Source organism: Callithrix jacchus, chromosome 3 (assembly GCF_049354715.1).
Source record: "Callithrix jacchus isolate 240 chromosome 3, calJac240_pri, whole genome shotgun sequence".
Taxonomy (NCBI): domain Eukaryota; kingdom Metazoa; phylum Chordata; class Mammalia; order Primates; family Cebidae; genus Callithrix; species Callithrix jacchus.
Window position 1 is genome coordinate 183,526,442 of NC_133504.1, and position 25,066 is coordinate 183,551,507.

The 25,066-nt window shown below is 43.5% G+C and overlaps 2 long non-coding RNA genes across 2 annotated transcripts in view; one reads left to right on the plus strand and one right to left on the minus strand.

The window, feature by feature from the left end:
- Positions 1 to 13,835, plus strand: part of LOC144581840 (uncharacterized) — a 15,906-nt gene extending 2,071 nt beyond the window's left edge. Inside the window, exon 2 of the long non-coding RNA XR_013533203.1 lies at positions 13,076 to 13,835. This is a non-coding gene — a long non-coding RNA (uncharacterized LOC144581840). The remainder of the gene's footprint in view (positions 1 to 13,075) is intronic.
- The window catches only part of LOC144581841 (uncharacterized), a 211,062-nt gene continuing 185,996 nt past the window's right edge, over positions 1 to 25,066 (minus strand). Inside the window, exon 2 of the long non-coding RNA XR_013533204.1 lies at positions 1 to 25,066. This exon is cut by the window's right edge and continues 16,845 nt beyond it. This is a non-coding gene — a long non-coding RNA (uncharacterized LOC144581841).

The following is a 25,066-nucleotide window of genomic DNA, read 5'->3' on the forward strand; positions in this document are numbered from 1 at the left end:
TTTTTAATTTCTTCATTGATCTATTGGAAATTAAACATGCTGCTGAATAACCATGTTTTAATTTTTGAAAATTCCTATTATTGATTTCTAGTTGTATGCCACTGGTCAGAAGAGCCTTGATTTCAGTTTTCTTAACTCTGCTAAGACTTATTTTACTGCCTAACTTGTGGTCATGGAACACCTTCTGTGTGCACTCGAAGTGTGCCTTCTGCTGCTAATGAAGCGTTCTGTTTGTCTGTTAGGTCCGTTTGGTCTAAAGTGTAGTTACTAAGGTAAAGTCTGATATTTCCTCGTTTCTTCATCTGGATGATGTATCTATGGTGGAGAGTGAGTTTTGAAATTCCGTTAGTGTATTACTGTATCTGTTCAGATCTATTAACCTTGTATTTCAGTGCTCTGATGTTGAGTGCATGTTTATAACCTGACCACCTTATTACATAAATATTTTCCTGTTTATATCTTCTGACTTGATCATTTTGTCTGATACCTTCCTGTGCTCTCATTTCTATTTGCAGGGAATATCCTCTTCCATCCTTTCACTTTCAGTCTGTGTGTCCTTACAGGACAAATGAATCTTACAGGTAGCATATTGTTGGGTCTTATTTTTAATGCATGTAACCACTGTCTTTTTAGACTTGAATCCATTTATATTGCAGGTAATTATTGGTATGTAAGGACTTGCTGCCATTTTGTTAGTTGTCTTCTGGTTCTTTTGTAGATTTCTTCCTTTTAGTCATCTTGTGATTTTTTTAGTGGTGTGCTTTTTATATTTTAGTGATATGCTTTACTTCTTATACTTTGTATATCTACTATTGGTTTTTCAAGAGAGTGAAAGCAGGTCAGGTAGAAGCATCTTAGACTGAGCCATGTTTGTCTAGGGCCTCCAGGAACAAGACGTCCATGTTATAATTAAACACTGAAGAATTGTTATTTTACCCATGTAAAAAGAGGGAGGCTGGAACAGACTAGGAGAGTGTTCAGACTGCGTGTAAGCCTGACACCAAGCCAGGGAGAGAGGGAAGGTAGGTGGGGTGAAGGAACCTAGACAGTTAACTTTGCAGAGGGCTCCCTGGCAGCCTTGCTAAACCTTCATTGGCGCACACTATCAGAGGAGTCTCCATCTCTTAAGATCAAGTCTGTGTTGGTGGCTCTGCTGAGCTCATCTGGGAGGAGCTTCTGTGAACCGTATCTTTTAGATTAAGTGCTGTGGTAGAGTTCAGGGCTCAGCATCTGAGGGCCTTAGTCACTTACACTCTCCATAGTTAGAGGTCTGTGAGACCCATTTTCTCAAGGCCACCACCGCAATGCAGGTCTAAGGAAAGATCAACAAGACCATAGCAGGATTCTTGCCAAGGTCATACTTCAGAGGCATCCTGTAACTCCAGGACTTGTATCTTAGAATCCCCATACTTCCCAGTTATTAGCCAGGAGCAGCCCAGGGGAAGGACAATCTTAACACAAATAGAGATTGGCTTCAGAGCCAGAGGCTTAGGTTATTGGTCAATGACCCTCTCCCTACAATCAGAACTATGAAATGTACTCATGGTCACAGTAAGTTTCCTCCAAGTATCATAAATCCTCATAGATGTATCCTGGCCTAGAGTCCTGGAGTTGAGATAAATACATACTGAGTAATTTTGTGACCTGGCATCAGCCCTCTATACATAGAGGCCAAGCACCGAGGTCCCCTAGGAACTAAGGACATGTGAGCTCCTTCATTCTTACCCAAACATATTCTACCCCTTCCTGGGACAGTATATAAGTTGGGCCACCTTATTCTATTGAGGCAGGAGAATAGGAGGCAGGGAGCATAAGACTGATTCATACTGACTTCTTAGAACTGAATCAAAAGGAAAGCCCCACCTCTCCACAGGCAAGTAACAAAAAGATCAACAAAACTCCGTTTGCAAACCCCACACTTTCCATTTTTCATCTGCAATGCAGTAGAAAGCACCTCTGATTGGTCCCCTCCCGCAACCAATCAGACTGGTCACCAGCCTAGTCTCATTTGCATTGCGGTATAACTTTGTAACTTCACTTCAATGTCAGTTTTGCAACCAATCGGACTGGTTGCAGGCCACTACTCATTTACATAAGATGTAACTAACCAGTAAAAAAATCTGGAGGGTTTAAATACCAGAAAATTCTTTAACCCACACTCGAGCCACTCACTCAAGCCTCCTCCCAGTACGTGGAGTTTACCTTTGTTTGAATACATATGTTTTCACTGCTTCATTCTTTCATTGCTCTATTTTTGTCCAATTCTTTGTTCAAAATGTCAAGAACCTAAACAACTCATAGTCAAGACCCTCTGCTGGTAACTGTCTCTAAAACAGCATTTTCTCTCTGCAGATCCCATGGGATTATTTGAATTGTTTTTTTTCATAAAAGAATGGCATCTCCTACCTAGGATTGTTTCCTGCCCTCCTCTCCAGATACTGATTTGAGAGGTGTTTCCTGAGTATTTTTACACGCTAAATTTCACTGAAGTCTGCTTCTTAGGAAAATCATGAGTAGGGAGACTGAGAAATCCCACAATAGGCTACCTATAAGCTGGAGAACGAGGAAAGGTAGTAGCATGGCTCAGACCAAGCCCAAAAGCCTTAGAATCAGGGAAGCTAATGATATCACCCACAGTCAAAGGCCTGAAATCCTGGGGGCTCCAGGGATGGAAGAAAATGAAGGAGGTGAGGCACTGGTAACATTCTCACCACGTCTCACAGTCCAAAGGGCTGATAACCTGGACTTCTGATTTCCAAGGGTAAGAGAAGAGTGTCTTAGCTTCAGGAGAGGGAGCAAATATTCACCTTTCCTGATTTTATTCCATTTGGGCCCTCAGGTGACTGGATGGAGCCGATCCACATTGAGGGCTGATCTTCCCCATTCAGTCCACTCACTCACATGCTAATCCTGTCTAGAACTAATCTGACATACCAGAAAAATGCTTTAGCAGCAAGCCACATGCACGACTCCTAATTCTATCAATTTGATGCCTACAGTGAGCCATCACCCTACATGAAAGATAATTAAAACTCCATCTCACCTTAATGCCAAAATAAACTGGAGTTATCAAACTTTTATAATTTAAGGCTTTTATAATTAAGGGTATACATAGTTTATTTGGGTTGTAAGGTATATGGATGTGCTTTGGTCAAGGAATAGCACATTCCTTGCTATTTCTGAGATGGATATTCAGGCCTGCATGACTCAGCAAGTTTGGCATCCAGGCACAGATCTCTACTTGTTATATAAACTGTTTAAGTTCTTACCTGGCTCTGAATCACCATTATCTGTAAAAGACATAATTGCCCTGCTAACCCTGTACAGGGGCTCTTGGGGCTTGACTCAGCTCAATGTGGCTTGGTATGGTGGGGAGCTAGGACCTAAGCTTGGGCCCAAAGAGGAAAAAAAGTTAAGCTGCTGACCCTAAAGCCAAGGGAGAGCTGGCTGCTAAGGGGAGCTGCCAGACTAGGCAGCTAAGAAGGGTGGACAGTGGACAAGAGATAGTGTGAGTAAGCTGTGTAAATAAAGCTGCTGCTAAGTCAAACCATATACATGCCATGTTTTCACGGTGAAAAGATCAAGGAGAAAAGGTCAGTCTTTTCACCAGGGAAGTTCCTTAGGGAGCCAGGGATGCTCCTGGCTGAGCTGACCGCCCTGCTCTTCCCTTACCCTCCTCCTTCCCAGCTGCCCACCTTACCTGCCTGAGCCTCCAAAACATGATCCTACTGGTAGGATGCTGAGGATCCAACCCAGTATCCTTCCCTGGAAAGCACTTGGAAGCCCAGACTGTTCCTTTACTCACTACCATAACATATGTTTACTCACCTTAACAGCAGCTAAGATTGGCAGGTTATTGCACTTACACTGTGTGCAGAATGAGGCTTTTCCAGTAAGAAAAATTATCCAAATCTTTCCTTTTGGGTTTCCTCTTAATCTATTTCAGATTGAAAGTACAAACATACAACAGCATGTATTGACCACCTTGTGGTGTCTGAAGGTAGGTATGCCTTCAAATAATGGAAACTATTTGAACCAAAAAACTTCTAACAGGCTCGTGTCACCTTAGGAGAGGTTTTCTGGCCCCTGTTATTTTTATCTGCTGTATTAGTGACATGCATTTAGAAACAAGTCAGTTTTTCTATCCATGTAAGACACTTCTAATGTTATACTGGACCGAGCATAGAAAGTCAACACCAAGACAAAAGTACGCCAAATTGCAGGGTTTATTGCCGGCGACCACGGAGGACTCATGTCTCTCCAACGCATGGCAGAGAAAGAAGGGCGACAAGACCTTTTTATACCCGTAAAACCACCTTGGGAGTGGGGGTGAGAAGCGGGGACGGGGATGAGAGTCTTCAGTCATCTGGAGGGCTAGTGCATTCTGTAAATCACCTCCTGGGTGGAGAGGAGGGTGGGTGGGGCTCCAGACATTCCAAGGGCCAGGGGACTTTTGTCATTCCGATTGTTACTTAAGTGATTTACAGAAGTCAAGATAAACATCAGTGTATACATTGTCTGGGCAGTATTAGAATCCACAGATCTTCCATTACTTATTACGAGTCTCAGGAGCCAGGATGGAATTAACTTGGGCTGCTTATTCTGGTTATTACCGGTAAGCAAAGGCTGGCAACTCTGGCAGTTACTGATAAGAGAAGGTAAGCAGCTTTACCTCTTTGCATTCTGCACAGTAAACTAGCAGTCTTATTTACAGAAGCCAAGGCCCGCAGTTACTGCGAGGAGAATGGGGTAACAGCTTTTGTCTTGTATAAGATGGCGTTGCTCAGGTTCCAGCTATAGCACACTACATGAGAGTAAAAGAAAGCCGTATCTGGTCTTTTTGTACTCATGAACCAGGTTTCCCCATCTTCTCTGCTCTGTGTCCTCTGCTCCAGGAGGCCCAGGTGACTTTGCCACAGCTTCTGTTGCCCTGTGGCCTACAGGTGCTGAGAGATACAAAGGGAGGACACAACAGGACACCCCAGAATCTGGGAAATGGTTTTGCTATTGCTAAGCCAGACCTGATCACCTGCCTAGGACCAAGTAAAGAACCTTGGAGTATAAATAGAAAAGAGACAGCAGCCATACATCCAGATGGCCCACGTTGCTTTTAAGTGGCCACTGTTGCCCTGTGACATGCAGGTGCTGTGAGATCCATCAGAACACCCTGGAAGCCAGGGAATCAGACAAGATGGCCAACTAGATGCAGTCAGAAGGAAACTCTGTCACTGAGGGACAGGGACATCGGGAAGACTGGTGCATATTGAGATCTTTGGCAGGCACAGATGCTGGGCTGAAGTGGGAGGAAACTGGGAAAGCCTGCACAGGACTACCATGCAGCAGGACTCACTGCTGGCTCCTTAATGACTCCTAGGAATGGGGTGAGTCAAACAAACAAGGAGTGATCCCCTCTTGGCGTGGACTTCTGAAATGTGGGCAGCAGGACAGGGCCCCCCACTCCACGCCCAGCCCACCTCCAATGGATCCTTCAGCTCGCAGGGAGAACCGCTTAGAGTGGTGGTAGGGGCAGAACTCCAGGCTGTGCAAAGCCCAAAGGATTCGTTTTAAGAGTATCTGTAGTAGAGCACAGCCAGGGACACCCATTCCAAGGCTTACCTTGCTCCCCTAGCAGACATTAGGCATGGGGAGATTGCCAGACCTAAATGATGCTAGGTGATCCTGCCTACCAGATGGGGCCAGTCTGGTATCAACATGGTCACTGGCCTCTCCTGGGGCCCCAGCCTGGCCATGCCAGGTGATGCTGAAGGTATTTGAGAGGCAGACACCCAGATAGCACAACAGAGTAGATCTATCCTGAGAGCCTGCGGGGCTGACAGCTCTCCAGACTGAAGACCCCAAGCAGGCTTCCATCCATGTATTTGCTCTTAGACCGGTGATTCTAATACACAAGTGTTCTATATTAACTTAAAAATACATCAGGTAGGCGGCTGTTACCCACCCACAACTAATTATGAACTAAACATATCCTGCACAAGGGAACCTGGGGTGCAGGGTAAACTTAATGTTTCTCAACATCTCCCCCTTCTTTTTTCACAAAGCTAAGCAAGCAAGCACAGCTTTATCTTGGTGAACCATTTCTTGGAGGCTTCTGGATCTGTACTTGCAAACTACACAAAGAGAAACAAAACAGATTAATAACAGTCATAACAGCAATCATAGATCCTCCAAGTGTTTTTATCCAAATTTTAGGGCTGCCAATCTATCAGCAGCTTCCCGTAGCACCTCAGAATCTCAGAACCTGACTACCTACCTACTTTCACATTTCTTCCTTAAGGAGTTGGGACCCAGACATCTTTTGGGAACTAGGGCAGAGGTCGTTCTTCTGTAACTGCTTCCTGCTGCAAAGGGGCATTGAGGACCCTCTGGGTCCCTCCTCCTTGCTTGCTGTCTAAAGGCCTTTCCAGGTGCTGATTTATTCTCTCCCAATTATGTTCAGTCTCATACTTTCCAGAGTTCCTAAATTTTTAACTCTCCCACCACCAAAAGGTATGGGGTTTAACACAGCTCTGAATCTAAAGAGCTTTTATTTCTTGTAAACTTCTAATGAATAAGAAGTAGGGCCTGATACTCTTATATTTTCCTTCCCAGAGTTTTATTGGTTTTAGGGCCATCAGGATTTTTCAAAGTTCTTTTTATTCAGTCTTAACATTAGCAGTGCTATTTTTGGTAATGGTTCTATTAATCCCCATCTCTCCAGAGTTGTTACTCTCAGTATGTATAAACTCTAAATAATTGTAGTTGTTTATCTGCCATCTGAATTCCATGTTACTATTATTGGTCCTCTAAGGGGATATTTAGCATTGATTGCTAAATAGGGGACCACTAATTAGTAGTTCCATAGGAATTGCTGTGCAGCACCTCAGCCTCTATCACAACACACACTCTCCAGATTTATGTTAACTTAGGGGATCATTCTTTATGTGCATTCAGGTCTTGATGGCCAACACATTGTTACTTTATTTCCTAAATTATTATGGAAAACACTCAGGCCAGAGATCATTAAAGGAAGGAAGGAATACACGTCCAATGTGTGAAACTTCTTGTATCGCAACTCCAGAAATACTTTAATTGTGATAACCGTCATCATAGTCACCATAACAGGCTGTCCTGCTTTCTTTTTTCCTCCGCTATTTGTGAAAGCTTTTTAATCTGAGCCCAAGTCAGTGGCTGCTGTTGTGCATGTTCCCCTTATGGGAGCATGACTCCCCCTCGATATTAGTGTCACCATCTCTGCGACTGGGGGGTCCTCGGCAAGTCTCTTTTTTGGTGTCTGGCTCACAATACAGCTTTAAATGTCTGGGTGGTACCCACACTGATTGTTGATTTGGACCTGCAGATTTACAGACAAATCCTCTCCCCCATATTACATTGCCTTTTTCCAGTTCCAACCCAGACACATAGCCCTTGTCCTGCATCATTTGGTGGCCTGGGGGACTATATGATTGTTCAGGTATTAAAACCTGATCTCCCCATTGCTGTAACAAATTTCTTCCCCATAAATTAACATGGATTTGTACCACAATAGGCTGAATAGTTGCAAGCTGTCCCGCAGGCCCTTTGCAGGTTAAAATGCAATTGCTTTGACACACTTCAGAGGCCCGTCGTACTCCAAGCATGCTGAACTGAGCATTTTCCAAGAAAGTGGTCAATGTTGGAAAGAAATAGAAGCATCTGCTCTAGTATCTACCAACCCTTGAGAATTCTTTCCTTGAATCATGATCTCACATGTAGGACGTTTAGCAGTAATTTGATTTACCCAGTAAGCTGCTCTGTCTGGTTTGTCTGCATCCCCCAACTCCTCCTCCTCTTTTAGTTTCACTTTTTCCTGTTTTCTCATAAGGCACAACTAAAAGCGGTGCTATGCATTCCACAGGCTGGGCACTCCTAAGCATGGAAGAAGACACTACCATTTCAATTTCCCCTATAAAGTCTGCATCAGTAATTCCTGTATGAATTCTAACTCTTTGAACAGCAAGACTAGATCTTCCTAGAAGTAAGCCCATGGTTCCGGGGCAGGGGGAGGGTAAAGAGCTACAGAGGGGAAGAGCTACAGACTCCTGTAGATATCTTTTGTGGTGGCTCCCCCAATAAAATGTTTACTCTTTGAGAGCTGCACAAATCTGTTGTCCTCCCAGCTGTGGCGGGAACAAGCATTGTATAGGGATGAGGAAATAGCTTGCAATGGATAGGCCCTGGTTTGGATCTGGGCCCGAGGCGGACCCCTCAACTGATCCCCAAAATCAGATTTATTGGAATCAGCCGGTAAGAAATAGCTATGTTCTTTAATAATCCCAGCAGATGGAGACTCAGGCCCATACTGGCTGATGGCCTGTTTAAACTCCTCCAGCAGTTTGAAGGGAATGGGTTCAAAAGCAACCCATACTTGCCCCCGCTGATCTTGAGGGTGTACAACTGAAAATTGCCATGCCTCCAAACGTCCCTCTCTTCTTGCTTGAATTTGGCTTGAATGGATCTGGTTACCGTAGTTCTAAGTATAAGCGCCTACATCGGTTACTGTAGTTCTAGGAGCACACACGCCAACAGAAGCAGAGGTAGAAACATTGGGAGGATCTGGCCATCCTTCTGCGAGATTCTGAGGGGGTGCCAATGGGCACAGCTTTTCCTTATCTGACTTTTCATCTTTTTGCTCTATAATTTCTTTATATACTTCATCACACCCCCTCTCGCCTTTCCTGAATCTTTTCCCTCCTCATCTGTCTGAAACAGCTGAAGAGCAGAATGCACCAAAGCCCAGACAGACCACAATGGAATGGAGATATCATTTGCTCCTTCTCTTTGCACCTTCTTTAAAGTACCACCCACTTTTTCCCATTCTTCCACGGTCAACACTCCCTGCTCAGGGAACCAGGGACAAAATTCCACAATCACACTGGAAAACTGTGTTAAACTGTCAGTGCCAGCTTTAATTCCTCCTCTTTCAAGCAGCTGTCGAAGCAAACCAGAACAGGCCTCTAGCTTGCCTTGCCCCTTGTCCCATGTTACCCCAGTATGACCGAGCTCCCCCAGCTCACCCTGGATATTTTCCAAACATTCTCGGGCTATTTCCGAGCTCCCCAACACACCCTGGGGATCCTTTTCAATAGTACTTGGGATACCTTCAGCTTAGCCTCACTCTGTTGCTAATGCAACTCTTCCTGCCAGGCTTGAGTCCCCTCACTTGGGTGCCGCTTACCAAGAACCAGCTCAGTTGGGAGACCCCCACTCTGGCGGCGCTGAAGGTATTTGAGAGTCAGACACCCAGATAGCACTTCAGAGTGTATCTGTCCTGGGGACCAACCGCCTGAGCCTCCGGGGCTGACAGCTCTCCAGACTGAAGGCCCCGAGCAGGTTTTCATCCACATATTTGCTCCTAGGTAGGCGATTCTCATTAATACACAGGTGTTCTATATTTACTTATAACTTAAAAATACATCAGGCAGGCAGCCGTTACCTGCCTACCACTAACTACAAAGTATCCTCCACAAGGGAGCCATGGGGGCAGGGTAAACAATGTTTCTCAACACTTGCGGTTTTTCCCCTGAATGTTTGACATTTTCAGAGCAAGGAAATACAAAAATATGCATTAAACACCACCCTTGGTCAGAGCAGTGAGAATATCTTAATTGAAAGACATTGTGACTAAAATTTGAGAGTGACAGGAAGAGAACACAAACCCCTCCCTACAGTTTTGGGGAGTCTGTATCCCTCTCTTCCAAATGTGGCTGGTCTTAGGCTAACACTGACCACCTTCCATTCCACCAGTGTGGCCGGTATCTTAAGACCATACATGCTGGAGCACTTGCAAATGGGACCCGCGTGAACTTATCCATCGAGAGGTCTACCCAATGGTATTTATGGACACCTCCTCCTTCCACCTTCAGGGTTATCGTCCTTAAACACAGGTCACAGCCATGAATGATACAGTATTTCTAGGACAATCTAGCAAAGTGAACACCTCTTGGGAAGTGCACCAGCCAGAAGGTTCAGGGAACACTCCTCTGCTATTAGCTTTTTTTTTTTTTTTTTTTTTTTTTAAGAGGTGGTCATTCTTGGCATCAGCCTTAACATACATCTTGGACCACCTCCTTTTTTAAGAACACAACTTTGAAGGTCAGTTTTACTCTACTCCATGACAAGAACTCACCTACTTGATCCCAGCTAACAGACAGCAGGGACATTTAGTTCCTCATTAGTCAACTTGTATAAATGTGACTTTGTCAGTAACATGACTAGACCTTTTTCATGGTATCCTTTTAGATCAGTTCACCATGCCTAGCCATGTGCAGTCACTATACATGAGGGCACAGTATGATTTCTCACGGTAACTTGTCCTTGTATGTGTGATTAGGTTTCTGATAAAGGGCTTCTTCGATGATCTAAAAAGGTGGTGAGAGAGAAAACTGAAGTCCCATGAAAGGCTCATACTTTGAAAAGGGCTGTACAATACACAACCACGTTGGTTGTTCACCTAACAGTTTGGTTACCAATAGCCAATAGCAAGTGCCAGAAAACACACAATTTAAATCATGAGGCCCCACCTACAGGCCCAAGGAATGATCCAAAACAAGATATCGTTTAACTATTCCCAGCAGACCCAGATCTACTGATCACATGAATCCCCCTATGCTCATTGACTGGAAAAAGCCTGAAGACTTCTCAGAGGCTAAGAGGGATCTTCCAGAATAAACTTTCCCGATTAAGATGAACAGGACTATGTGTCTTGGTAAAAATGACACAGACAGGTTCCTCTCAAGTTTTTCATCCTTCAGAGACACCTGTATTTTCCTATGACAACTGGAAAACCTGCTTTGAGTCAGTTATTAAACATGTAACGTGATCAAGGGTGTTTCAGGAGACCTCCTGGGAATGTGGGTTAGTGACGTTGTCTGGGAATTGAGAATCAGCTTCCTGCTGTCTTCCTGCTGAATGAGTTTACAGCCACCATTTCGTTGCCAGCTTTGGACAGGAACAGCCACTCTTCTACCAACAAATTGCAAATAAAATGAGGCAGTTACAGCCTTCTGTTAATTTGGACTCTAAAGTCTTTCTTTACCCTGTATCAGAAGAGAACTAAGCTTCAATCCTCAACATATAATGGTCCCATCTAGGTGACGAGGCACTGGCAGTAGGATCAAAAGAATAACTAGAATGAAGTGATAGAGTGGAAGTCTAAATATACCTGCATTTTGGATGATTATTGAGCCACCACCAAGTCAACATACAAAACAATAAAAGCCCTATACTTTGAGTCATCCTCAAGAATGGCCTGTCATTATGAAATATTGACAGTATACTTCAGTCACTTGGGTCTAGCTTATCTGAAACAGGCTCATAGCTCTGGTCTCTTAAGGAGGAGAAAATCAGATACACACATAGAAGCACAAGTTCAGAAATGTGTTCCCAAGGAACTAAACAGCAACATGAACTGCCCTTCTGCAAAATTTGCCTGTGCTGAATTGAGCTCATCCCTTCAGTAGGGGCAGTCATGACACAGCATGGGAGACTCACGATGGGCTCATTTGTGAGGACCAAGTAAACTAAGTCCACTGGTTGAATTCTTACCAGTTTTACTACCAGAGAAACTCTGATGCACCAGTCCTCAGCCTTTCCAGGCCAGTGAGCCCTCTGCTCCAGTTAATGGTAGCACAGCTTCCATGAGAGGCAAAAACCATCTCACTGATAAACAACAAGTTTTTAAATAAAGCAGACCATTAGCATCTTTTTCCTCTTATCACAGCCATCCCCCAGGATCTCCTAGCCATTCTGCCCAGAAAAGCATTGCCCAGATTAAACCAGAAAGGAGCTACTGGCTGAGAGGCATGACTAACTGACCTTTCTTACTCAGAAAAGTTCTCTGGATCAAAGTTATGGGGATAAGGGTCAGCAAAGTACAGCAATGTGACACTAGGGGACTATAACTACAATGGTTTTAGAATCCTGTGTCTCCAGACAAGCTCTAGCTTCCTGTAGGAGAAGGTGGTACCCAGATAAGCTCTAGCTCCCTATTGGAGAAGGTGGTCCCCAGAGCCCCACACTTGTCTAGAAGCACCACATTTCTATTGGTGCCAAAGCCATACATAAAAACTGTACAGGACATCCAGCTTCCACCTGATAGCATTTCAGTCTTCACTTCCTATGGGGAAATTCTGGGAGCCATAACTGGGATGTCGCAACTTTAAAGGACAGTACAGCATGACATCCACCTGATTAGACATCAGTCCATTAGAGAACAAAAATGTTTTCAATAGAGCCTCTTAACCAGTATGTATGCAAAGCCAATAGCCACTATAAAAACCCAGAAGATGAAGAGTAGTCATGTTAAGGTGACTATCATTAAAAAAAATTTAAAAACCACACACTCAAAAAATTTTAAAAAATTAAGATACATAATTAGTATCCTCCTATATAAGGTCTGATATTGGCCCAATGAAGAATGTAAAGTTGTAAAATGGATTTAGCAAAAATACGGTACTATGTAAAAATATATGGAATAAATAATAGAATTATTATGGCCAAGGATTGCAAGATATCCTGCTGACCAGAAGAAAACACAAAAACTAAAATGAGGAGGACAAGGGAACATAGTGAATTTGTGTCAATCATTCAAATATCTCCCTCCTCCTGTTCCCCCACAAAGCGTAAATAGAGAGTTAAGACTTTCAGCCATCTGAATTCAGGGCACCCTCCATGGGCCTGAATATGTGGTTCAAATGCCTATGGACCCTTCTCTGCTAAGACAACTCATTTAACTAAGTTACAGATGTCATCAGAAGGGAACAGCAACAGGTAATGGACCAGTTGTTCTCCGTATTATGTACTGACAAAAGTTTATTTCTACCAGCATAAAACATTATCATTATCTTTAATTGGAATGTAGATTCATATGTATTCAATTGAGAATGCAGAACACCAAAATAATTATCCATCAGAGGACTAAAAAAATATATCAGGTACAACATACACAGTGCTATATTCTTGATCTAGTTAAATCTGAAGAATACTATACTCTTCATGGTATCTGGAAATACTAAATACAGTCTGTTTTCTCTTTCAGGAAAACATTTAATCCAGAAGAACTCCAAGATTAAGATTTCAAATTTAACAATTTCATGACAAAACCCATCAACTTTTATGGAGGACAGCAAAAGGGAAAACTACTCCAAGAGATACATTACCCATGACACCTGCCATAAACGTTTCTGTTACTTTTTGGGAGACCAGAAGCCTACAGATACTGATTCTACATCATGAGAACACATGAAGCAATATGTTTTCCTAAAGATAGAGAAGAGACTGGGTGGAGTGAGCAGAGGAGGATGAAGAGAAATAGGTCGAAGAGCACATACAATTAGATGGAATATATTTGTGTTTGACAGCAGAGTAGGATGATAATAGTTAAAAATATATACCCTGACTTGACAACTATACATATTTAACCACATGAATTTGTACAAAAACTTTTTGTAGACAGACTAATCTTTTAGTTTACTTTCAACCAACTTACTTCAAATAAAGTCAGGGCTGGTGGTGCCTGCATCAAGACCTCTGGGTCATTTAACTATTCCCTACATAGATGGAGCTCAACATGAGATCATCAGGGTAGAAGGGAAAGCATTTTTTCAGAGATTAGGTCTGTCGAATGTCAGCCCTGAGCATAACATTTCTGGGTTCTTATCCTCCAGTTCTTCACTATCCAGATAGTCTTGGCAGAAATAGTTGGAAGTCCACCTCGGCCTCCTAAAGTACTGGGATTACAGGCATGAACCACCGTGCCTGGCTGGTGTGCACTTTTTTTAATTAAACACATACTCAAATTTAAGGATATGAAAACTTTTCTGTCAAGTGATTCCTGGTCCCACTCCAGGACACTGAACACCTTATTCACACTTAAACCAAGGTCTTCCTGCTCATCCCATGCCTTCTTAGATCAATATCATGATCTAGAATCAGGTCTGTTGACATGGTATCACAGTGTGTGTCATACTAGTAACACCTTGTCAGGAATGAAGGAATAGAACACTGCAGCTAAGCTGATGAATTCCCACTGGAGGCCAACAATGGCCAGGATGACACCCAGTTGAAAGTCCTCAGGTAAGCACCTCTGCTGGAAATGAAAATGGCAATGAATGAATGAATCAATTTGAAATATGGGCATAAACATCATGAATTAAAATGTCAAAAAGAGGGTATGAGTTGGGGGTTTCTATGAATGAAACTAAATATAAAATTAGAGATCTTGCCTAAATCACTTCACCACTGGATTCTGCCAGTTATGACATGACACCAGTCATATACCGATTATTCCAGAAAACATTAAAAGATGAGAATATTTATCAGAAGTTTGCTCTCCCACGGCAACCCAGTGGGTTGACTGGAACAGCAGGCAGCATCCTCGCCATCTCCATCTTAGACTGAGACTAAATGTTCACATTTTAGAGTGGACCATGAAGTTCCTGCTCATTAGTTGCAAGTGAGCACAGCACCACAAGAGGCAGGTCACATCTCACTGATCACCGAGAGAAAGTTCCTCTCACAGTTTAGAAAATTCTCTATCCCCCCTTATGGCTACCTCTGTTACAATAGTCAGAACCACCTAGCCAAAAAAACCCTGTCTGGTACAGATCTCAGAGTTCTAGGCCTGGAATGCAAGAGCAGCAGCTACTTCCACATCAGAGCCCCAGCTCATGCTTGTGAACCAAGGAGACTGACAAACCATCCACACCTCACCCCAGCCCACCCCACAGGAATGGGGATATCAGAATTTTGTTCCTTTGATTAGAGACAGAGCCCTTCTTGTTGTGAAGATGACCAAGATTCTTCCTAGATTTGGTGACAACAACTCCTGAGACCAAAGGCATCAAAAGAGAAAGGCAGATGCTGCCAGCACCGTGTGTTCTGTTGGTCCTTCACCTCCACTGAATGGGCTTCCAAGATGCTCCACCTACCACTGACTTGAGAAACTGCCAAAAATGTAAATTTCTCATCAAGAATACTTGCTCACTACAAGATAAGGGATGACTCATTATGAGATAATGGGTGACTCATCTGCTAAACTTTCTAAGGAGAAACAGTGGAGTTTGAAGCAGATATAGGTCACATCATTAACACTGAGGACACATCAATACCCAGGCATGACAGAGAAGACTCCCTTTCCTCTCTGATCTTTGAGGTAGACTGAGGAAATCCTTCCATTTAGTGCTCCCTAACCTGAGTACTACAAGCAGGGCCCTGGCACAAAGGTGTCAATGTATGAGCCCTAAGGCAGCTGTTCCTTGTCTACTTACAGAGGGGTTTGGTCCTCAGTTCTCTTCAAAGGTAAACACACTTGGCCCAGTCCTGAAGGAATTTAAGGCAGAAATTCCTTCTACCACTGTAGGTACCAGCCCCACAGTGTGGGAAGCCTGCCATGAGTTGTCCTGAAAGTAGACAATTTCTGGAACTGCTGCTGAGAAGTTCACTGGATTCCAGTTGTGTGATAATCCCAGAAGGATAGAACCAATGGAAGGAAAGAATTGTAAGGATAGAACCTGAGGAAGCACCTGTCAGCGCAGAGCTGCTCACTGGACGCTGGACAACCCTCAATAGGAGGCTCCACCAAACTCTTAGCCCCAGACCTAACTGGGACCTTAAGAGATCCCAACTTGTGTGACCACTGGTAACTGAAGTGATAGCATACTTTAACATCCAGTGTATTGGATTGAATTTATTTGAAGGGAACAGATAGTTTTATCAACATTGCCTTAGTGTGTAGGATTAGACAGAGTTCCTACTGTCAGGATAGACATTCACCAACCCAATAGCACAGGAAACAAATTGTACAAAGTGCAGGCAGGCTATTGTCTGGTCAGACTCAGTGGTTATCTTATAGAAATACAATCCATCATAATTACAGCCTTACGTGGCAATGCCCAAGAGTATCCCCTCATGATGCATCACATGAGGGATTTGTGGGAGCCAGTAAGAGCTGCTGCGCACATGCTCTGGAGTGGGGCAGCCTTCAGTGGGATGTGCTCCATGAGGGGCCCTGCTATGCGTCAACCTCAGAGCAAACTGTGGTCAGATCAGAGATTCTGCACATCTTGGAGCACTCAAAGAAAATGCAGCTATGACCTAGATTATGAAAATCATTGCTTTAGTAATTGTTTGTCTACCTACTGCCTGTTCAATTGTAGAAGGAAAGGCACAGTAAATTAAAAATGTTTGCATTTCAGTCACTCAAGCATCTCCTTCTAAGAGGCTCCTCTGACCAGGGTGGAAGGTAGTTACAACTTCAGGCATTTGATTTCCAGGTGATCTCTGTGCCTGTCCCTTGTGGTTCAAACACCTGTGTGTCCTCATTCTCAGAACACAAAACCAATGGGAGTTAAATAAAAGGCTGTCACCTGAAGGTTCTGCCACATTCAGATACTGAATCTCCATAAAGATAATCCTTGAGCAATAATCCCATGGCAGCATAATGAAGAGCCAGAGATTTTGAAACCCAAGTGCATGAATCTTGGGGCAACATATGAGAAACCAGACTCAAACACTCTGCATGTAAGAGCTGCTTGTGGACATGTCTAGAGACAAATCAGAGTGAGAATCTCTCTCAAAGTAACAGGAGGGAGAGAATCTCACAAGGACAGTGGAAAACACTCATGTGGAGAAGATCTGCTTATGGCAAATAAGCAGCAAGGATATCAGGAAAAGCAATTTGAAAATTCTGTATGCTGTGACCTGGAGAGTTTAGCAGGATTAGGTCACACAAAATCCAGGCACCTGTTGACAAACAAAAGCAGGTAGGCTTTGGAATTCCTCAGTGCTCATCATTGCTGTCTAAGATAACCTGGAACCAAGATGAAATACTGCAGTGAATGCAGGAGAACCACAGTTTCAAATAGATTTCACACTCATCTGATTCAGACCTGAGTGTTTCAAGGGAGACATCACCCACCAAGCCCACCTTCATTAAGATCCACAGGGTAAATGCAAAAGTAAAGACCATGCCAAGATGATGAGTGTCAGAATGTTCAGCTATGGAACAAGAGTTGTCCTATTGCAGTAGGACTGATACTGTTCCTTTCTCCCTAAAGGGGAACCCCTGAGTATTAGTGTATTTTCATGATGCTGGTAAAGACATACCTGAGATTGCATAATTTATGAAGAAGAAGGTTTAATGGACTCAGTTTCACAAGGCTTGGGACACCTTATAATCATGGCAGATGGCAAGAAAGAACAAAGCATATCTTACATGGCAGCAGGCAAGAGAAGAATGAGAGCCCAATGAAGGGAGAAACTCCTTATGAAGTCATCAGATCTCATAAGAACTCACTATCATTAACCAGTGTGAGGGAAACCAACCCCACGATTCAATCATATCCACCTGGTTCCACCCTTGATATGTGGGGAGTATTACAATTAAAGATGAGATTTGGGTGGGGACACAGCCAAATCATATCATTCCAACCCTGGCCATCCCAGATCACATCTTCTTACATTTTAAAATACAATCAGGCCCTTCCAACAGTCCTCTAAGTCTTAACTCATTCCAGAATTAAGCCAGAATTTCTGCCAAAGTCTCATCTGAGACAAGGCAAGTCCCTCCTGCCCATGAACCTGTAAAATCAAAACCAAGTTACTTCCTAGATACAATGTGGGTACAGACATTGGGTAAATACACCCATTCCAGATGGGAGAAAATGGCCCAAAACAATGGGCTACAGATCCCAAACAAATCCTAAAGCTCTGAAGTGGTCTTCTTTGACTCCATGTCTCACACCAAGGTCACACTGATACAAGACATGGGCTGCCATGGTCTTGGGCATCTCTGCACCCTGTGGTGTGCAAGGCACAGCCCCCTTCTCTCTGCTTTCTTGGGCTGGCATCAAGTATCTGCCTTATTGGGTGTATTCTGTGAGCTGGAGGACAGCAGGCCTCTTCTCACAGCTCCACCAGGCAGTGCCCTAGTGGGGACTCTGTGCGGGGGGGCTCCCACCACACATTTTCCTTCTGGACGACCCTAGCAGAGGTTCTTTATGAGGAATCCACCCTTGCATCAAACTTCTGCCTGACCATGTGTTTCCATACATCCTCTGAAATCTAGGCAGAGGTTCTCAACCTCAGCTTTTTCTTTTCTTTTTTTTTTTGAGACAGAGTTTCACTCATTACCCAGGCTGGAGTGCAATGGTGTGATCTCTGCTTACTACATCCTCTGTCTCCTGGGTTCAAGTGATTTACCTGCCTCAGCCTCCTGAGTAGCTGGCATTATAGGTGCCCATGATGACACCCAGCTAATGTTTTATACTTTTAGTAGAGATGGGGATTCACTATGTTGACCAGGCTGGCCTTGAACTCCTGATCTCAAGTGATCTGCCCACGTTGGCCTCCCCAAGTTCTGGTATTAAAGGAATGAGCCACCACATTCAGCCTCAAACCTCAGTTCTTGTCTTGTGTGCACCTTCAGGCTCAACACAATGTGTAAGTTGGCAAAACTTGGGGCTCGTACCCTCTGAAGCCATGGCTCAAACTGTACCTTGGTTCCTTTTAGCTATGGCTGAAGCAGCTGGGACACAGAGCACGAAGTCCTTAGGCTGCACACAGCAGGGGGCTCCTGGGCCTGACCCATGTAACCATTTTTGCCTTCTAGTCCTTCAGGCCTGTGAAGGGAGAGGCTGCAGTGAAGACCTCTGACATGCCCAGGTGACATTTTCCCCATTGTCTTGGTAATTAACATTTGCTCTTTAATTTCTGCATGAATTTCTCCTCAGAAAATGGGTTTTCTATCACATGATTGGGCTGCAAGTTTGTTGAACTTTTATGTTCTGTTTCCCTTATAAAACTGAGTGCTTTGAACAGCACCCAAGTCACTCACTGAATGCTTTCCTGCTTAGAAATTTCTTGTACCAGATATCCTAAATCATCTCCCATAAGTTCAAAGTTCCACAAATCTCTAGGCCACTTTGATGGAGCAAATTGCCACCAGTCTCTTTGCTAAAACATTGCAAAAGTCACCTTTACTCCAGTTTCCAAGTTCCTCATCTTATCTGAGACCACCTCAGTCTGGATTGTCAGCATTTTGTCAAAGCTATTTGAGTTTTTAGGAAGTTCCAAATCTTCCCACATTTCCTTTCTTCTTCTGAGCCCTCCAAAATGTTCCAACCTGTCTGTTACCCAGTTCCAACATCACTTCCACATTTTAGGGCATCTTTATGGCAGTGCCTTATCTACTAGTACTATTGTACTGTCTTAATCTGTTTTTATACTGCTGATAAAGACTTCCAGGAGACTGTATAATTTACAAAGAAAAAGAGGTTTAATGGACTCAGAGTTCCACATGGCTGGGGAGGACTCTCAATCAGGGCAGAAGGTGAAAGGCATGTCTTACATGGTGGCAGGCAAGAGAAGAATGAGAGCCAGAGGGTGAAATCCCTTATAAAATCATCAGATTTCATGAGAATTATTATAACAGTAGCGGGTAACCAGCTTCATAATACAATCATCTCCACCTGGTTCTGCCTTGACATGTGGGGATTATTGCTATTCAAGGTGAGATTTGGATGGGGACAGAGTCAAACCATATCACCCTGGAACACTGAGATCCATCTGGGAAGTATAGGCAAGTGTGAGAGACTGAAATCTGTGTCATCCTCTAGACTTCCCTTTTCTCATCAGCACAGCAGTGGAAGACAGCACCACGCATGTTGTCTCATCCCACCAGGACCCTCTCCCATGACTTCAAGGTCATTGTCCTAAGGATTTCCCAAAATTCTCCCAAGCAGCTCAGCCTCAGGTCTGAAGGGCCATCTCAGCTGTGCAGAGAGCAGATTAACCTCGACCAATGGGTTGTCAGTTTGAGAGTGAATCCCGGAATATGGACTCCTAGGAGGCACATCCTGAGGTGATTCTAAAGTATTTCCTTTCAGCATTCCCAGTGAGACTGAACCACAAAAGCCTAGAGGCAACTAGCCCAAAGCTCTGCCTATCTCTGCTGCTCTCCCCACAAGGCCTTTCACTGCTCCATCCTCTGGGTTCCCAGGATCACTTCTAAACATAAGTTTAGATATACCAAGCACAGGTCTCAGATTGTGAATTCAGTGAATTCAAACTAAGACTTCAGCATTTTCATACTTCAATCAAAACAGTGAAAGAGTAAGAATTCTCTCATTTGAATGATGTAAAAATACCAAGTTTCCTATACCAGGAATCTAATAACACGGGGCATATATTTCAAAGTCTCTATTTGAAGTTAACATGAAATTGTGAGCTTTGTTCAATTTAAATCCCAGCTATTTGTGCTAATTCCTGAGACACAAGTGAGCAAACCTTCTGCAGGAAGTAGATACAGTATGCACAGGTGACTATGAAAAGTGTTTCCCACCAAAAGCACTGGAGGACAAGGGCTCCTTGCTTCCTCTATTCTAGAAAAACTTCCTGTTTTTCCAGACCCAAAAATAAACAATCTTTACGTTATTGTGAAAATGGCATTCCATGGAAATACTTTCAGATGTGAAACAAAGCTTAAGGTAGTGCAGACACATCCCCATTCATGGTGACTCAAGTTCTAAGACACTATCCAACTCAGCTTCCTTATTCTAAGAAGCACCAGCTTAGCAAGGTCTGAAGTGGAAACAAGCTCCCTAAGGGGATACTTGTGAGCACAACCAAAGCCAGCCAACATTCCACATCACAAGGAGTTGAGAGGGAAAGTCACTGTGGCACAGCAGAGACACCTGGCAGTATCCAGTATCACAGAGAAACAGTGAACAAGGAGCTGTGGAACAGAGACAGGCAATATCCACCTTCAAGGCTTTATGCCCCCGTGCAGTGCCTACCGTGATGTTGTATCATCCCTGATGGACTGTGCCGCAAACACAGGAGTGGGGCTTTGACATGTGAAGACACTGAAATGTGTTCAGAATACAGGTAGGAACCCGAGACAGTTCTGTTCACACCCATGCACCCATTCTTTCATCTAAGAGAAACCCTGTAAGGTTGCAAACCCACAAAATAGAAGGGTCTTTGAGAAAACAGATTTTATAAAATAAAGGCAAGATCCATAGCAAGTGGAATACACCTGGCCACACTTCAGTAGAAATAAGCTTCATCCTTGGGACATGCTTAAATACTAAATATATATCTGGAACTATAAATCCTCTGCAGTACAGTGGACTTAGTTTCCACACAGCAGCATCTATCTGAAGCTTCACTCCCTGCCCTGATACCACTCCGTTCCTTCTTAGATGCAGTATTCCAAGTCTCAGGTCAGTGGCCTAGGGGGCTCACTGACTCAACTGATTGAGACTCTATGGCTCAATCATCTCCACCTGGTTCTACCCTTGATACTTGGGGACTATTACAATTACAGATTTGGGTGGGGACAGCGCCATATAATAGCATTCCACCCCTTCTCTTCTGTTAGGTATTTCTCTGAAGCACAGGCTTTCAACCATAGAGAAATGTCCTTCTTGTCACATCATTCCAGGTGCCCACATGAACACCCAAGACCAGACATTTCCCATTTGCTGTATTTCAAAGTATCAAGCTTTTATTTGTACTTTTCATAAGCAAGTACAAGTTTTAAAGCTTATGGTCTTTCAGTACCATCCCTTCATGGAAAGAAGGCTGTGTCACTTTATGAGTACCTACCCTCTACTGCCAGATTTGTTTGATGATGTAAAGGAAAACTATTCTGCAACGGTTTTTCTGACTACAGCATCAGCAGCTCTGAAGCCTCGATCATGGATGCTTTATGACCTCCAGCCCTCAACATCCGGAGATCCTGACATTAATATTACTGAGCCTCTGCCATAGCTAGAACAGCTGCAACCAAAACCTGGATCTTCCAATTTAGATAATCCTTGTGACATCTGCAAGAAGGTTTACTTTAGCCTGGTGTGAGACTAGTCATCTGTCTCAACTAAGGAAAAGTTCCAAGAACAGACTACTAACCAGGAAATTAAAGCATACAATTTTCCATGTAAGATTTAGTGGAGGGTCCTTTTAAGATTGTGGTAATGTTAAGGATACATTCAATGCTAGTTAGCAGGTAGGGTAAAAGCAGGTAAGGGAAAGCAGCCACATCCACACAACGGGGAAAGGTGACATTTATCATTAGTGCTACCTTGAATGAGTGTGTAAGTTTCCACTGAAGTCCCCTTTGGCTCCAATGGGTTGTTATATTCTACTACACCCCTTTTGATTTTTATTGAGATGGAGTTTCGCTTATTGCCCAGGCTAGAGTGCAATGGTGCAATATCAGCTTACTGCAGCCTCTACCCCCCAGTTCAGGTAATTCTCCTGCCTCAGCCTCCCAAGTCGCTGGGATTACAGGAGTTTACCACCACACCTGGCTAATTTTTTGTATTTAGTAGAGACCAGGTTTATAGTACATTGGTCAGGGTGGTCTTGAACTCCTGACCGGAGGTGATCTGTGCACTTCAGCCTCCCCAAGTGCTGGGATTACAGGCATGGGCCACTGCATTCAGCTACTTTTTTCATGCATGAACCATAGTGAGACTTAAGAGTTCTAACAAGTTGAGGACCAACAGCCAATTTTATATGCCAGGTAATGAAGAGTTTAGACTCTACGTTTCTATCTATTGGACTGTGGGATGATTCAAAACATACTGACATCTCATTGTTTCTAACTTATATCATCTGAGAAGTTCTCAGCACCTCACATGCTCTGTCCCTGAAGGGAACAGGGAAACCAGCTCCGTGCTCTCAGACTACCCCAGATCTGGTCCCACAATGAACTCTCTAATAGGGATCTTTATGAATATATGTTTTGGTAGCGAAGATTCATACTGGCTCTTTAACGACGTTTTTCATCTTTAAGTGACACACAATCTAAAGTGACTTCTAAGCCTGGGTCTTCTCAGCTTTAGAATTTCCCAGTTTTAGAAGTTCCAGAGTAACCGAGACCCCTCTGTAGCCACATATTGAACAACACCCACCAGACCACAAGTGTGTCAAGAGATCCTACTGGGGAGGTGGTTTATTGATGTGTAGGGACTAGGAATGAGCTCCTTGACCATCTGCCTTGCTGCTGAATGTACCCAAGACACATTCTCAGTTTTAGACAGGACTCTTCTATTCAAAGAAAGAGCTCAGACAGCAAGATGGGATGGCTACAACCTTCCGGTTCATCGTTACTGTAAGATTTTCTTCACCCTATACCAGAAGACAATGAAGTTTCATCCTCATTTTGTGCCAGCGTCAAGACAACCATTCACCAGTAAAAGGAACAAGGATTGAGGCAAGTAATGAAGATAAAAACCCAAAGTGAAGGAAGGTAAACATGCCCCAATTGTTGCATGACTAATGAGATACCAGCAAAGATCAATACAAAAAGAATCAAACCATTTTCCTAGGAAGTACCAGAGCACCCTGGAGTCATATGGGCTCATCTCTGAGGACCATGAGGACTCTAAGTACACACCCTGAATTATCAGCTTTATTGCCAGAGTAAGATGCCCACATCCCTAGACTTCCCAACTGGCCATGAGGCTCACTGTGTTTCACAAGCCCTCTTCTCAGTGTGAAGATGAGGGGTTCTGTGCCTTCTCATGCTTCTTTCAGTCAGTCCACTTGTGAGCTGTAGTGTGGCTAAGAAATTCATTATGAGAAGCCCTGGAATTGTTTATTTTCCTTATTACAATCTCCTACAATCTCTGACCTGACGCCATTAGGAAAGCCTTCAAGAAAAAGCTAGACCAAGGCTAACAGCTGGAAGGCACGATCAATAGCTGTCTCTTCCACCCAGAAAGGGCGGTGTTGAGCTAAGCATCAGCGCACAGTAGCAGTGTGGCACCATGCAACTGTAAAGGTTTCAGAATCTCACTCCAAGCTTCCTACAGGTGCCTTAGACAGTCAGGACAGAAGGCACAATATTGCCTACGATGATGACCATCCTCAACCTGTCTGCAACAATTTTTATTTGTGCTAAAGGAATCCAGAGACAAGCTACAATATACTTCCACCTCTATCCTTCTAGTATTCAAATTCCTGTGGGAAGTTTCCAGGAGCAGGACCAAAGACATCAGACCTTGGGAGGAAATACAGATATACATTATGACCTTCAATCCTGGTAAACATCCCCTCCAAGTAAAGAACAGAAACATTTCCTGATAGAGCCTCTTCCTCAATACAGACAGACATGTTTTATAGCCCTACAAGAACCCAAAGGACAAACAGACTAGACACTTATTATCTTTAACAAAACCTTGCTCAGTGAAGATCATTAATTTTAATCAATAGAATGATATATGGAGTTCACATCCTCAAAGTTATGGGAACAGACATTAGGCAAATAAGACAAAAATATTTAGCTAGAAAAAGTACATAAAAATATGTGAAATTAGTATGAAAGAATATGGCTAAAGATCACATGGAGATTTTCCCTGACCAGAGAAAAATGAAAAGGTTAAAATAAGGAGGACAAGAGAATAGAATGTATTTGCTTTGGTCATTGCAACAAGCCCCTCTTCCTCGGCCCCTAAAGTAGGGACATTCAGGTATTTGAGTTCATGGCACCCTCTGTGGCCTCAGACATGGAGTTTGAACACCTATGGGTCCTGCCCTGCTCAGCCCATGAAACCATCCCAGTTATTGAAATGACCATAAGAAATGGCAGTACATAATTAAATAGTTCTCTGCATTGTGCATTTAGAAAACAATTTGTTACCATCTATATAAAATATCATCCTTCTCCTGGTTGTCCTAGGGGACCACTGTCAGAATGATGTTTAAAGTGAGAAAGTAGGACAGGGAGGGGTAAATGGAGGTGAGTCTGATTAAGATGTGCTGATTCTGCAGCCAAAGGGAGTCCTGCCTCTCACTGACACTGACGGGGTCTCCACACTGACAGATACACACAGAGCCATGAGGCAAGGAAAGCAGGGGTCTCTAAAATTGGGTAAAGAGGAAACAAATCGATTCACAGAGCAGCTAGAAAGAAACACAACTTTGCCCACAACATTTGTTTTCTCCAAGTGACCCCATTTCCAATTTGCAAACCTCTTAAGTTGTGCTAACTCAACTCACTAATGATGACATCACATGAAAT